This window comes from Neomonachus schauinslandi, chromosome 2 (genome assembly GCF_002201575.2).
Source record: "Neomonachus schauinslandi chromosome 2, ASM220157v2, whole genome shotgun sequence".
NCBI classification, from domain to species: Eukaryota; Metazoa; Chordata; class Mammalia; order Carnivora; family Phocidae; genus Neomonachus; species Neomonachus schauinslandi.
The window spans coordinates 110,940,170-110,958,048 of NC_058404.1; the positions used below are offsets into that span (position 1 = coordinate 110,940,170).

General features: G+C 40.3%; 1 non-coding gene and 1 pseudogene across 1 annotated transcript; one reads left to right on the forward strand and one right to left on the reverse strand.

Moving 5' to 3' along the window:
- Positions 1-9,553: 9,553 nt before the first annotated feature.
- LOC110575495 lies at positions 9,554-9,843 on the reverse strand (annotated as a pseudogene).
- A 3,252-nt stretch (positions 9,844-13,095) lies between these two features.
- Positions 13,096-13,168, forward strand: TRNAR-CCU. Its single transcript has one exon. It is a non-coding gene; the product is annotated as a tRNA-Arg (tRNA).
- Positions 13,169-17,879: the final 4,711 nt, after the last annotated feature.

A 17,879-nucleotide genomic window follows, 5' to 3' on the forward strand; every position in this document is an offset into this window, starting at 1 on the left:
GTTTACTTAATTAAAAAAAAAGGTATAGGGGTGTTTGGCTGGGTCCGGGGAGCATGCAACTCTTGATCTTGGGGCTGTAAGTTTGAGCCCTGAATCAGATGTAGAGATTACTTAAAAATAAAATCTTTTTAAAAAAAAATGTACATAGGGGCACCTGGGTGGCTCAGTAGTTAAGTGTCTGCCTTTGGCTCTGGTCATGATCCCAGGGTCCTGGGGTCGAGCCCCGCATCAGGCTCCCTGCTCTGTGGGAAGCCTGCTTCTCCCTCTCCCACTCCCCCTGCTTGTGTTCCTTCTCTCGCTGCGTCTCTCTCTGTCACATAAATAAATAAAATCTTTAAAAAAAATTAAAAAATAAATAAAAATGTACATAAGAGAAAATAATTTTGGGCGCCTGGGAGACTCAGATGGTTAAGCATCTCCCTTCGGTTCAGGTCATGATTCCAGCGTCCTGGGATGGAGCCCTCTCTGCTCAGCCGGGGAAAAAAAGAGAGAGAGAAAATAATTTTTTAGAAAACTGTTTTTTTCCTTTGCAAGCATCCTCGAGTCATTCAGTGTGACAGTTTTTATGGTGGCAGTGTTGCATAGTGGCTAGGATGGTGAACTAAAATCACTTATATCTTGATACCTTAAATGGAAATAATAATAGTACTTGCTTTACAGGGTCATTGTGACTATTAAATGAAGTAATGTACAGAAACATTATAAACACACAATGAAAACACTCAATAATGTAGTTATTACTATTAATTTATGTAATGATATCTACCTAAAAAATAGGAAGAGGCTGAGGATAAAGGTGGTTAAAAAGGAAACCCTAAGGCGCCTGGGTGGTTCAGTCGGTTAAGCATCTGTCTTCAGCTCATGTCATGATCCTGGAGTCCCTGGATCAAGCCCGGCATCGGGCTCCCTGCTCAGAGGGGAGTCTGCTTCTCCCTCTGCCCCTCACCCTGCTCGTGCTCTCTCTCTCTCTCTCAAATAAATAAAATTTTTTAATAAAAAAAGGAAACCCTATATTTCAGAGAATAAAGGAAAATTTAGTGAGGCAAGTAAGTGACAGTAAAGCTGCTAAGACTCCCAGCCATCCTATGTCATGACTGAGCACACAGTAATCCAAAGCAGGGTTTTCGATCTCTAGTGACTTGGGGTACTTAATTCAAATTAACAACAAAATGAACATATCAATAAATAACATTAAAGTTTTAAGTAGACAATAAATATGGATAGATAGATAATCTACTCTTGTAAGTAGGATACTAGTCCCTTTTTTGCTTTCATAGATCCTGCTGTCACTTGTCACTGGCTGCAACAGTAAAGAGTGCTTCAGGAAAGGGGCACCTGGGTGGTGCAGTCCATTAAGCGTCCGACTCTTGGTTTCCACTCAGGTCCTGATCTGAGTCATGATCTCAGGGTCATGAGATCAAGCCCTGTGACAGGTTCCACACTCAGCATGGGGTCTGCTTGAGATTCTCTCTCCTTCTCCCTCTGCCCCTCCCGTGAGCTCGTGCTTGCTCTCTCTCTCTCAAATAAATAAATGAATCTTGAAAAAAAGAAAGAGGAAAAATAAGAGTGCTTCAGGAAAGTGTTAGCTAGCTCCAGTGGGTTAAGAAAAGACGTCACTCAGTTCTTAGAATATAAGGTATTCAAAATACAACACATACGTTTTCCCTTATCCATCCCGTGTATCCATCCATATACACAAATACTCAAAACCTGCTCCAACCTCTTTATTCCTAATCTACATAAAGAGTCTCACTGTCCACTGAGTCCCTCAAACTAGGAACTTCAGTGCCATTCTCAACCTCTCTACATCTCTCACATTCTATAATCTTCACTAAACGCTGTGAATTCTAATATGGTAAAGTCCTGCTAATTTTTTTCCATAACCATGGTTTTAGTCCAGGTTAGTTCAGCTACACTTAGGGTATTGTCGTAGTTTCTTAATAATGGCACTTCGGAGCTTTTTCTATTCTGGGACATCCTGCATAATTCAGAGTATCTTCCTTAAAAAAAAAAAAAAATTCTCCCATTTCAAAAGCCCTGATGGCTCTCCATTGCCCTCAGGATAAAATCAATGTCCCTCTGCTTTGAAGTAAAAGCACTTCTTAATATTAATATACTTTTCTTGTGTTCAGGAAGATGTTCCTAAAAATGATAGCTATAAAAACATTTTTAAAGGAGAAGTGATAGATTTTTCTACATAAAATTGTAAAACTTCTTTATATTAAAACTCACTCTGGGGATGCCTGGGTGGCTCCAATCAGTTGAGCATCTGCCTTCAGCTCAGGTCATGATCTCCTGGGATCAAGTCCCACATTGGGCTTCCTGCTCAGGGGGCAGTTTGCTTTCCCTCTTCCTCTGCCCCTCCCCCCTGCTCACAGTCTCTCTCAAATGAATAAATAAAATCTTTAAAAAATAAAATTAAAAAAATAAACTAAAAAAAGTAATAAAACTCACTGTTTAGGTTATGAAATAATTGTGAATATATATTTGTGTATGAACAGAAAATAATTAAAAGCTAAGTGACCCGAGGAAAAAATATTTACACAATTTCTGTGGACAGAGGGAGTTAACCTTCATATATAGACAAGACCAGTGCCTTATCAAAGGGGAGGAGAACTTTTAGGAGAACTCACAAAAGAATAATAATTTCCAATAAGCAGATGCAAAAAATGTTTAGCCTCATTAGAAAGAAAAGAAATGCAAATTCAAATGACAATATACTATTTTCACTTATAAATTGGCAGAGAAGAGAATTTTAAGCAATGAAAATCCCTCCAGAGCTTCAGAAAAAATAATACTCAGGCATTGCTGATAGAAATGTAAATTGGTACAAACGTTCTGAAGGGCATCTTGTCACTCTGTAGAAAAAAAGCCATAGGGGCACCTGGGTGGCTCAGTCCACTAAGTGTCTGACTCTTGATTTCAGCTCAGGTCATGATCTCAGGGTCTTGGATCAAGCCCCATGTCAGGCCCCGCGCTTAGCTCAGAGTCTGCTTGTCCCTCTCCCTCTGTGTAAGTTTGTGTGTTTATATAAATAATTTGGAGAGATCATTTTTTTTAAAGATTTTATTTATTTGACAGAGAGAGACACAGCGAGAGAGGGAACACAAGCAGGGGGAGTGGGAGAGGGAGAAGCAGGCTCCCCGCTGAGCAGGGAGCCCGATGCGGGGCTCGATCCCAGGACCCTGGGATCATGACCTGAGCCAAAGGCAGACGCTGAACGACTGAGCCACCCAGACGCCCCTGGAGAGATCATTTTATCAAACATGAAGCAAAGAAACATAACCACATAGTTCTTAACCTACATTTCTCAGGGGCGCCTGGGTAGCAGAGTAAGTTAAGCGTCTGACTCTTGATTTCAGCGCAGGTTATGATCTTAGTGGCATATGGGCTCTGAGCTCAGTGTGGAGTCTGCTTGAGATTCTCTCTCCCCCTCTCTGTCTGCCCCTCCCTCCCTGCCTCCACTCGTGGTCGCTCGCTCGCTCGCTCTCAAATTATGTATTAAATAAATAAAATCTTAAAAAAAATAAAGATTGCTGAACCCCATCCCCGGAGTTCCTGAGTAAATAGATCTGGGGTGGGATCACAAATTAAAAAAAAAAAGATTTATTTATTTATTTGACAGAGAGACAGAGAGCACAGGAGCACAAGTAGGAGGAGTGGGAGAGGGAGAAGCAGGTTCCCTGCTGAGGAGGGAGCCTGACGAGGGGCTCGATCCCAGGACCCTGGGATCATGACCTGAGCTGAAGGTAAACACTTAACTGACTGAGCCACCCAGGAGCCCTGAGATACAGAAATTTATTTATTTTTATTTTTTTAAAGATTTTTATTCATTTATTTGACATAGACAGGGAGAGAGAGGGAACACAAGCAGGGGGAGTGGGAGAGGGAGAAGCAGGCTTCCTGCTGAGCAGGGAGCCCGATGCGGGACTCAATCCCAGGACCCCGGGATCATGACCTGAGCCGAAGGCAGATACTGAACGACTGAGCCACCCAGGCACCCCTGAGATATAGAAATTTAAACATAAATTTGGATGTTCTTATATTTTCTTAGATACACAAAACTACCAAAAGAGTATTATATACATCATTACAAATATATTTAAAATCTGCATTAATTAGCATTTCAACCAAGCTTCAGAAACCACAGGGCCTACAACCTCTCAAATGTCTAAATAGCTACTGATTTCTGTTCCAGGACAGAGACTCATTACCATCATTGGGAGCATACATAAATATTTGTGCAGGTCTAAAAATTAAAGCTATGGAATTTGATGTGACAAACATGGTTTTGAGTTTGGATTCTGTAATTTTTAATCTGTTACAGATTATACATTATCTATACATTAGATAAATTACTTCTCTAAACCTCATAGGTTGTTGTGTGTATATGTTAGGAATTGGGGGGTCTAGATGGGCTATAAATCATTTATTGTGTCTGGAAACTCAATGACTGCAAAGCTATGTTAGGTATTATTTTCTTCCTTAAGCTGAGGTCCCCATATTTAGAATTACTCTTTTATTTGTAGGCTTTTATATGTATCATATATTTTATCTTCACACCTACTATGTGGAGTAGCAGGACAGTGTTACCCTTATGTTATAAATAAAGAAAATGAGACCAGAATTTAGATCTATGACCCAAGTCACATGCTAGTATATGCTGTTTTCATAGCCTTTGTTGAACACTTTCTGCTGAATTATACTACATTGGAGCTTTATTAAAATTCACAGGTGTTTTGGGGGGATGGGGAAGAAAATTCACAAGTGTTTTGGGGGGATGGGAAAGAAAATTCACAGGTGTTTTCTGACTCTAAAGAGCATTTTTTTTCTTTTCTTTTTTTTTACTCTGAGGCTTGATTTCCCTCTACCTGCTTTTCCCTATTTGCTAAAACAAACTGAAGACCACAAATGACATGAAAGGTATGCTGCGATTTGTAACCAGACTACATCACCTAAAACACTGAATCAACTTCCTAGGAAGTTATGGGTCTACCACTAACGTGCCATTACTCGACACCTTCTGATGTTTATCGAAGGCTGTATTCCAGAGGATCAAATGTATGTGATAGCACATTGTGAATAAGTAGTAAGAGCATACAAATGTCGAGTATCATTGTCCTCAGCATACCACCTGGCGACCGTGTTTTAATTCCTTTATAGGCTTTTTCTTCTCTTCTAACTCCATGTGTAACTGGGAAAATAAGCTAAGGACTCACCTTATTCATAAGAGAAGATAGTTTTAATGTAGTATAATAGGCATTCTAGGTGGGATTTATAGTCTATAGGCCCCAGATCTTACTTTCCACATGAAACTCTAAGGTTAAAAAAAGTGTTTCGGGGCGCCTGGGTGGCTCAGTTGTTCAGTGCCTGCCTTAGGCTCAGGTCATGATCCCGGGGTCCTGGGATCGAGCCCCGCATCAGGCTCCCTGCTCTGCGGAGAGCCTGCTTCTCCCTCTCCCACTCCCCCTGCTTGTGTTTCCTCTCTCATTGTGTCTCTCTCTGTCAAATAAATAAAATCTTAAAAAAAAAAAAAGCCTTTCTATGTGTGTCAACTATACTCAAATAATAAAAAAAAAAATTAGAAAACAAACAGGGTTGCTGGAGGAGAGTTGGGGGGGATGGGCTAAATGGGTGATGGGTATTAAGGAGGGCACTTGTGATGAGCACTGGGTGTTATATGAAAGTGATGAATCACTAAATCCTACACGTGAAAGTAATATTACACTGTATTTTATCTAACTGGAATTTTAAAAAAAACGTGGTGGGGTGTCTGGGTGGCTCAGTCGGTTAAGTGTCCTGACTATTGATTTCAGCTCAGGTCCTGATCTCAGGGTAGTGAAATCGAGACCTGAGTCGAGCTCCATGGAGCCTGCTTAAGATTCTCTCTCCCGGGGCACCTGGGTGGCTCAGTCACTGGGTGTCTGCATTCAGCTCAGGTCGTGATTCCCAGGGTCCTGGGATTGAGCTCCATGTGGGGCTCCCTGCTCAGCAGGGAGTCTGCTTTTCCCTCTCCCTCTGCCCCTCCCCCCTGCCCGTGCGCGCGTGCGCTCTCTCTCTCTCTCAAATAAATAAAATCATTAAATTAGTAAATAAATTTAAAAATTAAAAAAAAAAAAGATTCTCTCTCCCTCTGCCCTTCCCCACTTGCGCTCACATGCTCTCTCCCTCTCTCAAAAAAATAAATAAATAAATAAATTTAAATCTTTCTGCAGCTTCCAGACAAAATTGGGAAGGGTAATAAATCTCTAAAGAGAATTGGGCCCATTCCCAAATAAACATACTAAACCAACATATATAAGGTCCAGAACAATCTTAAAACTACTCAACTAAAAGAACAGGAGCTTCAACTACACAAAACAAATCAATAGACTGAAATTCAGATATTCTAGCCTACATAGATCTTGATCTAAATTCTATTTCATATTAAATATAGGCTGAATGTTAGGAAGCTGACATCGAAGATTTCACATTCAGACTCCTTTGTTTCTTTCCAATTTTATTTCCTATCTTTTCTCTACATAAACTTTTTTCAGCTGAATCAGTCTAATTCTTAAATTAACCCCTACAGAGACACCTGGCTGGCTCAGTCAGTAGAGCATGTAACTCTTGATCTCAGTATCATGAGTTCAAGTCCTGCATTGGGCAGGGAGCCTGCTTAAAAAAAAAAAAAGTTATAAATCGCCACATTTATTTCTGCCTTCTAGCTAGAGTATTATTGGATTTCCCTAGACTTCTGTAGTGGCCTCACCCTATGATTAGTGGCCTCATCCTTTGATTATTTATTAGCATTTATTGTCTGTAGCAATCACACAATTCTATGTATACATAATACTTATAGTGTAGTTATCTGTATTTTATGTATATAGTCTGTATTTTATGTATATATGGCATTAACATCTTGAAGTCAGGGGTTATGTCATACACTTGCCTTTATTTCCAGAACTCAGCCCATGTCCTACACATAATAGGCATGGAATAAGTGATTGTTGATATTTTGAAAAAGTCACCAGAAGTGGAAAAATCCCTAGAAATGGGCATATTTATTTTTACATAAGAACTCTAAAAAGAAAGGATTATTTTTCTCATTTCCCAGTCATTTTTGGTTTCTTCAAAATAAGAGAGTGACAAATTTTGAAGAGCTCATTGGTCTTCAGTTGACAACTTATACCTGGATATATATTATTTATTATATTGTATTACATTGATATATTAAATAACTATACTTTATTACTTGAAATTATTCCAGATGTTTTTGACACTCATATCTGCAAGTGTATCTAAGAATTTTACAAAATTTTTTTTAAGATTCTAAATAGTTATGGGGCGCCTGGGTGGCTCAGTCATTAAGCATCTGCCTTTGGCTCAGGTCATGATCCCAGGGTCCTGGGATCGAGTCCCGCATCGGGCTCCCTTTTCAGGGAGAGCCTGCTTCTCCCTCTACCACTCCCCCTGCTTGTTTTCCCTCTATCGCTGTCTCTCTCTCCGTCAAATAAATAAATAAAATCTTTAAAAAAAAAAGATTCTAAATAGTTATTAAGCTGGAATCATTTTTTTGTAAAATATTAATTAGAGAGGCAATGCATACTCACAGTAAACAACATACAACATACAAACTTACACACCAAGTATATAAGTGAAAAATAAGAGTCCTTTACTTTCCCTTACTCTAGTCCCACGCCCCAGTAGTCAACTACACAAATAGTTTCTTATTTGTCCTTCTAGGACTCTTGGCACATATGTCTAAAAGATGTAATAATTATATTTTAGGAATTATGTTATACATGCAACTTCACATGGTGCTTTTTTTTCTCTTTTTTTTCCCCAACAAGGGGCTTTTTCCTCTTTACAATATAGCATGTTTCCATGTCAGTATATATAAATCTACCTAGTTTTTTAAATTTTAAAATAATACTTGATACCTACAAACAACCTATGTAACAGATATGTAATAATTATTTTTTTTTAAGATTTTATTTATTTATTTGACAGAGGGAGACACAGCGAGAGAGGGAACACAAGCAGGGGGAGTGAGAGAGGGAGAAGCAGGCCTCCCGCTGAGCAGGGACCCCCGATGTGGGGCTCGATCCCAGTACCCTGAGATCGTGACCTGAGCTGAAGGCAGACGCTTAACGACTGAGCCACCCAGGTGCAATCTGATGAGCCTATACTGATATAATGAAATCATGAATTCTTGTCACTACTTTTCATTAAATTGAACATTTTAATTGAGATAATTGTAGATTCACATGCAGTTGTAAGAAATAATACAGCAAGATCCCTTGTACACTTTGCCCCATACCTCCATGGTAACATTTTGCAAAGCTATGGATAGCATATCACAACCATTATGGTGCATTGATGCAATCTGCCAATTTTATTCAGATTTCCTCAGTGTTGTTTGTACCCATTTGTGTGTACGTGTATGTGGACGTGCATATGTTTGTATTAAGTTCTATACAATTTTATAACCTATTAATTCAGATATCTACCTCCATAGGCAAGATATTAAACAGTTCTGACACACAAAGGATCCCTCATGCTATCCTTTTATAAACAGTCCCTCCTTAATCCTTGCAACCACTAATTCATCTGATATTTCTACAATGTTGTCATTTATTTTTTTATTTTTTAAAGATTTTATTTATTTATTTGACAGAAAGAGACATAGCGAGAGAGGGAACACAAGCAGGGGGAGTGGGAGAGGGAGAAGCAGGCTTCCCGCCGAGCAGGGAGCCCGATGCAGGGCTTGATCCCAGAACCCTGGGATCATGACCTGAGCCAAAGGCAGACACTTAATGACTGAGCCACCCAGGTGCCCCTACAATGTTGTCATTTAAAAAATGTTTATAGGGTAGGGGTTCCTGGGTGGTTCCGTTGGTTGAGCCTCTGCCTTCAGCTCAGGTCATGATCCCGGGGTCCTGAGATGGAAGCCAGCAGTGGGCTCCCTGCTCCTCTGCTCAGTGGGGAGCCTGCTTCTCCCTCTCCCTCTGTGCTCTCTCTCTCTCTCTCAGATAAATAAATCTTTTTTTTTTAATTTTATTTATTTATTTGACAGAGAGAGAGAGTACAAGCAGGGGGAGCTGCAGGCAGAAGGAGAGGGAGAAGCAGACTCCCTGCTGAGCAGAGAGCCTGATGTGGGGCTCTATCCTGGGACCCTGGGATCATGACCTGAGCTGAAGGCAGACGCTCAACCGACTGAGCCACCCCGGCGCCACAGTAAGTAAATCTTTGAAAAAATGTTATAGAAATGGAATCATACAGAATGTTGCCTTTTTAGATTGACTTTTTAAAAAGATTTTATTTATTTATTTGAGAGAGAGAATGAGAGACAGCACAAGCGGCGGGGGAGGGTCAGGGGAGGAGGGAGAAGCAGGTTTCCCGCTGAACAGGGAGCTTGCAAGTGGGGCAGGGAGGGGATTGATCCTTGGGTCCCAGGATCACAACGGGAGTCCAAGGCAAATGCATAACCCTCTGAGCCACCCAGGCGCCACTGACTCTTTTTTTTTTTAAACCAGAACATTTATTGTGTGAATCCTCATTGTTGAAATGCTTAAGATGAATTGGATGTTACAACAGCTGCCCTCTTGGGTTTAGGTGTTGTTCCTTCTCGAAATCCAGGCCTGAATCTGTGAAATGCAATTTGTAGGTGCCTGATCTGATCTGTCGCGGTGGTATTTGGTCTTCTAGCCTTGGCAGTCCAGTCACATGTCCACTCCCACTTGGCAGGAGAGCCGTATTGGCCACGGGCTGACTTCTGAAGGTGGTAGGTCTTAGACCACAGCAATGGTATAGCATGCATGTCTCATTGCAACGCTCTCCAGATGACGTCCCCTTCGTCATCTCGTTCCTGCAGCTGAGACCAAAGAGTTGAGATTGACATTTACTGTTCAGAGAAATTCCTTGGAGATTCAGCCAAGTTGTTGCATACATCCGTAGGTCATTTCTATTGATTGCAGTGTAGTATAAGCCTTAATACCATAAGTAATGTGGTATTATCAGACACCACAGCATCTTCTATCACAACACATTTTAATAAATCAAATATAAGGGACTCTAAAAGTCCAGGGTCATGTTATGAAATTAATATAGGCCCAGCCCTGGTTTCAGGAGTGTGATGGCACGTTTGAGTAAGGTCCTGGATGAGATACAGGACAGTCTTTCCAATAGAAAATGTATAGTTAGAAAATATCATTGTGATTGCATGTTCTACCATTTGGTCAACACGATTTACTTTGACCTTCAGGGACAAAAACAGTAATCTTAGACTGAAAGACACCTCCAGAAGGCTTCTGACCTTCTTATCCACTGGGATATCTTCCAGTTCATTGAGGGCAATATGCCTGGTACATGAAGAGCCAACGTGAAAATCAGCTGAGTAGGTCAAACAGGTGAAGTACTCTTTTATAGACTTGCTCTAGGGATTGAAACAACTCCTTATTGAAAGACAGGAAGTGTCATAGTGTCTTAAGGTAGTATTACTCCCCACCCCCTCCAATAGATAATAGTGACCATTCAGAGCAGTTAGGAAACTGTGAAGTAAAGGGAAGCCTGAAGGGGCACCTGGGTGGCTCAGTGGTTAGGCATCTGCCTTCGGCTCAGGTCATGATCCCAGGGTCCTGGGATTGAGTCCCACATCGGGCTCCCTGCTCGGTGGGAAGCCTGCTTCTCCATCCCCCACTCCCCCTGCTTGTGTTCCCTCTCTCGCTGTGTCTCTCTCTGCCAAATAAATAAAATCTTAAAAAAAAAGGGGGGGGGAGTCTGAAGAGAACTACAAATTGAGGACACATTTCACCTCACAATTGCTGAAACAGCTATAGAAAGTGATTCAGAAAATGTGAAATAGTATTCCTTCAAAAAGCAGTTTTCTAGGGCGCCTGGGTGGCTCAGTTGGTTAAGCGACTGCCTCAGCTCAGGTCATGATCCTGGAGTCCTAGGATCAAGTCCCCCATCGGGCTCCCTGCTCAATGGGGAGTCTGCTTCACCCTCTGACTGTCTCCCCTCTCATGCTCTTTCTCACTCTCTCTCTCTAAAATAAATAAATTCAAAAAAAAAAAAGGAGTTTTCTAGGGGTGTCTGGCATAGTTGGTTAAGCATCTGACCCTTGGTTTTGGCTCAGGTCCTGATCTCAGGGTCATGAGATCGAGCCTCACGTCTAGCCCCACATGGGGCTCCATGCTGGGCACGGAGTTTGCTTAAAAAGTTTCTCTCCCTCTCCCTGCCTCCCCCTTGTTCTTTCTCTCTAAAATAAATAAATAAATAAATTTCTTTAAAATTTTTTACTTATGTATTTATTTTTAAAGATTTTATTTACTTATTTGACAGAGAGAGAGGGAGAGCACAAGCAAGGGGAGTGGCAGGCAGAAGAAGTGGGACAAGCAGACTCCCTGCTGAGCAGGGAGCTCAATGGGGGGCTCAATCCCAGCACCCTGGGATCATGACCTGAGCCTAAGGCAGACGCTTAACCGACTGAGCCACCCAGGTGCCCCACTCTTTTTTCTTTAAAAGCACTCTTGTCACAGAAGAAAGTAGAACAGAAAACAACTTTATAAAATATTTAAGAATTCTGCCACATGATAGAATTTCTTTTCCTAATAGATGTTGGCTCTTGGTGAGGTAACGAAGGGAACAAAATCAGAGGAAATCAAGTTAGATACAATTTTATAGATGAGAGAATATGCATTTGACCCTTTATGTTTTTTATCAATTAAAATGTGATCTAAGAATCTGTAAATTGGAGCAGAATATTCACAGGCAACTAGGAAAATTTGAATAGCAAATTTCCTTGGTTTGCAGATCGCACATAAATGTAACTTTGAAAACATAGATAAGAGAGAACCGGAGAGAAATAAAGACTAATTTACCTCAGTGACAAAATAATGTCTAGATCCCCAAACAATTATTTTCCTGTTTATACTAAAAGTGTTTTATATGTTACTTAGCTTTTAAGATAAGCATCTCTATTTTCTTTTTCAATTTGACATGTAAGCATAGATTCAGTGGGTGTCCTTGAAATAGTTTCTTCACTTCCATGCATCTTTTTTTTTCTTTAAGTGCAAAAGGGCATATGGAGAAAAATAATACTGAAAGACCAGGATGAGGATAAAACATCTTTTATAGGTCAACTATTCAGACCCAGTAAGCACCCCACACAGCATGACCAAAACCAACTTCAGCTGCTTCTCTCAGTGCAAACCACAGTGAAAACCAGAAATTCAGGGATAATCAGAATCTCCTTCTTCTCTTCCACCAATCTTCCCCACATCAGTTATTAAATTCTCTTCATACCACTTTCTTTCTTAACAGTCCCTTTCTCTTTCTTCACAATGGCCACAATTTCAGGCTCTTGCCGCTTTTTTTTTCATTTTACTGCAGGGACATCTTGACTGCTCTCTCCGGCTCTGATCCAGTGAGATCCTGTGATCTATCCTACAATGATCTTTCTGAAACAAAAGTCTAATCGGGGGCACATCTGCCTGCACTCCTTCAAAGGTACTGCATAGGATTCAGAATAAAATCCAAACCCTTTAGTTTAAGGCACAAATCTCGTCACGGTCTGGTCCCCGCCTGTGGCTTTTGCACCATCAGCTACCATTTGCACACACTGTGCACTGCACACAGTAGCCTGAATATATCTCTCTATTTTCCTCTGTCTTGCCTTCAAACACCCTGCTCCCTATGACTCTTTTAAGAATAGTCAGGAACTCGGGGCGCCTGGGTGGCTCAGTCGTTAAGCGTCTGCCTTCGGCTCAGGTCATGGTCCCAGGGTCATGGGATCGAGCCCCGCATCGGGCTCCCTGCTCTGCGGGGAGCCTGCTTCTCCCTCTCCCACTCCCCCTGCTTGTGTTCCCTCATTCGCTGTGTCTCTCTCTGTCAAATAAATAAATAAAATCTTAAAAAAAAAATAGTCATGAACTCTAGGGCATTGGACTTCGGGACAACTATTTTTGCCTACTCAGAATAGTTCCCTTCCTCCAAGGTTCTTTGGGTTCTGGATAGCCGTGGTATTAATGCACCAAATTTAGTGCCATTTTAAAAACTAGAATCCACCAAAATAGAAATTAATGTAGTATTAAGATACAGTATTATGGGGGCACCTGGCTGGCTCAGTCGGTAGAGCATGTGACTCCTGATTTCAGGGTCGTGAGTTCAAGCCCCACGTTGGGTGTGGAGTATACTTTATTATTATTTTTTTTAAAGATTTTATTTATTTATTTGACAGAGGGAGACACAGCGAGAGAGGGAACACAAGCAGGGGGAGTGGGAGAGGGAGAAGCAGGCTTCCCGCGGAGCAGGGAGCCCGATGTGGGGCTCGATCCCAGGACCCTGGGATCATGACCTGGGCTGAAGGCAGATGCTTAACGACTGAGCCACCCAGCCGCCCCTCTAGCTATTATCTTAATCATGGCATCATATGCTCAGAGCTGGGAACGGCTTTGGGATGACTCCCTCCATGATGCTCCTCTAGGAAATAGGCTGACTAGAAATACCAATTGTCTCTGTATGTTAAAATTATGGTTTGGTGTACATTTTGTTTGTAATCAGTTTTGTTTTCAAGTTGATAAAAATATATAGTCCTGGGGTGTCTGGTTGACTCAGTCAGTAAAGCATGTGACTCTTGATCTCAGGGTTGTGAGTTCAAGCCCCATGTTGGGCGTGGAAGCTACTTAAAAATATATATGTGTGTGTGTAGTCCTAAACTGAACAATTAAAATAATCATAATAATTATTATTACATTTATTACCTCATTAACTGGGTCCTTATCTATAAATAGAGATACTAATGGTACCTACCTTAGAAGACTGTTTTAGAGATTAAAAGATTTAATATGTGTAGAGAGTAAAACAGTGTTGGCACATAGTAAGTGGTCAATAAATGTTAGCCATTATTTTTTTTTTAAAGATTTTATTTATTTATTTGACAGAGAGATAGAGAGAGCGCACAGATAGTCAGAGTGGCAGGCAGAGGGAGAGGGAGAAGCAGGCTCTCCGCGGAGCAGGGAGCCCGATGTGGGGCTCGATCCCAGGACCCTGGGATCATGACCTGAGCTGAAGGCAGACACTTAACTGACAGAGCCACTCAGGGGCCCAAATGTTAGCCATTATTATTACAAAGTATCATTAAACTTTGGCTCACTGGCTTATTTAGTCCTCAGGACTCCCGTAAGAGAGAAGTGAGGTTCAGAAAAGTTAAATAATTTGTCAAAGTTTATACAGTTGCTGGAACAGCTGGACTGCAACACAGGCCTTCTGACTCAGAGCCAATGTTCTTAATTGCTATGCTCTCATTCAATAAATGCCTTTCTGTGTGCTTCCTTAATTGTGCAGATAAATAAGATTATCATTGAAAAAATTAAAAATACAGATAACAAGGGGAAAAAATAAAAACTATTTACAATCCAACTGGCTCTGACCTAGTAATATCTTGTTTAATTCTTCCATATATTTTTCTACGGATTTATAAAAATGCAACATCTGGGGCACCTGCTTGGCTCAATCTGTGGAGCATGTGACTCTTGATCTCCGGGTCCTGAGTTCTAGCCCCACGTTGGGGTGGAGGGTGGAGATTACTAAACAAACAAACAAACAAATGCAACATCTAATTTATTTAATTTAAATTAATAATATATCTTTTTATGCCAATAAATGTGATTTTACTGTCTCTTTTTATTTTATGACTGCATAGAATTCTATTACACTAGTAAATTATTATTCCTTTTTGACTATTCAGATTGTTTCTATTTTTTATTTCATTGTAACATATGCAAGCTATGCTGTTATAAATACTCTTATAGTTGAATATTCTCACCCTTCATTAATTATGGCCTTCAAATACATTTTCAGTGCTTCAAAATGTATATGCAAAAATATACATTATTAAATATACATTAGATTTTTACATATACATTTTGAAGCTTTTTTTAAAAAAGATTTTATTTGGGCACCTGGGTGGCTCAGTTGGTTAAGCTACTGCCTTCGGCTCAGGTTATGATCCTGGAGTCCCTGGATCGAGTCCCTCATCAGGGTCCCTACTCGGCAGGGAGTCTGCTTCTCCCTCTGACCCTCCCGACCCTCCCCCCTCTCATGTGCTCTCTCTCTCAGTCTCTCTCCCTCAAATAAATGAATAAAATCTTAAAAAAAAAAGATTTTATTTATTTTTTTGAGAGAGAGTGAGCACGGAGGGAGAGGGAGAAGCAGATTCCCTGCTGAGCAAGGAGCCCAACTCCGGGCTTAATCCCAGGACCCTGAGATCATGACCTAAGCCAAAGGCAGATGCTTAACCGACGGGGCCACCCAGTCGCCCCCATTTTGAAGCTTAAAATACATAATACAAATTTGGAAGATTTTACAAAATTGGACTCAAATGAATGGTGAGTATATGAGTGGCCTTTTCACCATATATTTATAAACAGTGTGCATTGATTTTTAAATACCTTTGCCAATTTGATAGGTGAAATACTACATATTGTTTTAGTTGATTTTTTTTAATGACTAGTGAGGTTGTTCATATATTCATGGGTGCCTTTGCTTGGCAGAAATTGTTTTCCTCACTCATATATATATGTCTTTGTGATAAGAACGATAGCTGGAATTTGCTGAGCACATATTGTGTTTTAGGCATTATGCTAAGTAGTTTATAGACACTGATTTTTTTTTCTTTTCAAATTTTTATTTAAATTCTAGTTAGTTAACATATAGTATAATATTGGTTTCAGGAGAATTTAGTGACTCATCACTTATATATAACACCCAGTGCTCATCCTAACAAGTGCCCTCCTTAATGCCCATCACCAATTTAGCCCATCCCCAACCCACCTCCCTCCATCAACCCTTAATTTGTTCTCTATCACTGAGTCTCTTATGGTTTGTTTCCCTCTCTCTTTTTCCCCCTTCCAATATGTTCATCTGTTTTGTTTCTTAAATTCCACATATGAATGAAACCATATAGTGTTTGTCTTTCTCTGACTGACTTCGCTTAGCACAATACACTAGTTCCATCCATATCCTTCCAAATGGCAAGATTTCATTTTTTTTTGATGGCTGAGTAGTATTCCATTGTATATATATATACCACATCTTCTTTATCCATTCATCAGTCGATGGACACTTGGTCTCTTTCCATAGTTTGGCTATTGTTGATAATGCTGCTATAAACATTGGGGTGCATGTACCCCTTTGAAGCCTTTGAAGCTATATTTTTGTATCCTTGTATGTATATTAGGTGCAAATACCTAGTAGTGCAATTGCTAGGTCATAGGGTAGTTGTATTTTTAATAGATACTATCTTATTTAACTTCTACAACAAGCCTACTAGTTACCTGCTATTATTATTCCCATTTTACAGACAAGAATACTGAAGTTTGGAGAGGTTAAGTCCATTGGCCAAGATCACAAAGCCAGTGAAGTGCTGAATAATCTTGGAATATGTACATTAATAAGGATCATAATATTCAGTCCACCTAAATTGTCTGAAACAATTATATGGAGCATGCTCTGTGGAACCAGTGTTTCCAGGTAATTATTAAGACTGCAGCAAGGAGACTGAAATCAAATTTTAGGTACTCATCATATTCATAGAGACACAACCTCAGAAAAATATCAAGCAATGACTACTACCATATTTCTTCCGTCATAAGCTATATATAATTTTCAGTATAGAATAATGTTAATCCATCCATCTATCTATCTATGTATCTATGTATCTATCTATATTTTAAGTAAGCTCTAGACCCAACGTGGGGCTTGAATTCATGACTCCAAGATCAAGAATCACATGCTCTACCGACTGAGCCAGTCAGGTGCCCCTCAAAATATTTTTTAAATGCCATCAGTCAAAATATTCCTAATTTGGTACACAAGGTACATTATAGTACCTCATATACCAGATGTCTAGTAGCTGTCATTGTACAACTCCGCTTAACACATTATCTTATAGCACTAGGACATTTTGGAACTTTTCAGCCTTTTTTTTTTTTTTTTTTTTGGTTTTATTAAAGCATGGGGACAGGACCCGTGGGCAGAAGGAGCTGCCCGGAACTTTTCAGCTTTCAAACCTGAAATTAAAGAAGAAATGAACTTAAGGTACCCTTATTACTAATCTTTGAGATAATTCAGAGGGAAGAATTTATCATTAATCTTTTGACAGTAATTGTGCTGTAATGTTCAAAAAATTATTTTTGTGTATAGCAGGGAAAAAATAAGAAAATCTCTTGCTTTAATGGAGCTTAACATACTTACCAGGGAGATGGAAGGGGAGAAAGATGTTGGAAATGAATAGATATTATTTCAGGTAGTTAAAGGGGCTCTGAAGAAGAAAAGGAGGGCAAAGTCACAGAAAATGCCAGGAGAGTAATGGATGGGAATAGTGCTATTTTTAACAGGAGGATCTGGGAGTCCCCTCTGATATAATGACAGTTGCCCAGGCACCTAAACGAAGTGATGGAACAAGCCTTGCAGTTATTTTGGGAAAGAGCATCGCAGGCAGAGAGAAAAGCAGGTGCAAAGGACCTCGGGCAGGAGGAAAAAGCTAAGGTAGCCAGAACGGAGTGAAAAGAGGTAGAAGATGAGGTTAGAGGGAGTGGGGAGGGGCCAGGTGCAAAGGGCCTGACTGGCCACTTTTGATCATTTTGATTGACACTGAATATCATTGGAGGTTTAGAGCTCAGGAGTTATACATTCTGAGTCACGCTTTCACTGCTCTATAAAGATTAGACTGTAGGCAGCAAGAATGAAGGTAGGAAGACCAGCTCAGAGGTTATTGCACTTGTCCAGTTGTGTAAGTATGGTAGTTCAGACTAGGATGGTATCAGTGTAGGTGACAAAAAAGGTTAGATTTGGGTTGTTTATACAGGTAAGGCTGACAAATTCTGAGAATGATT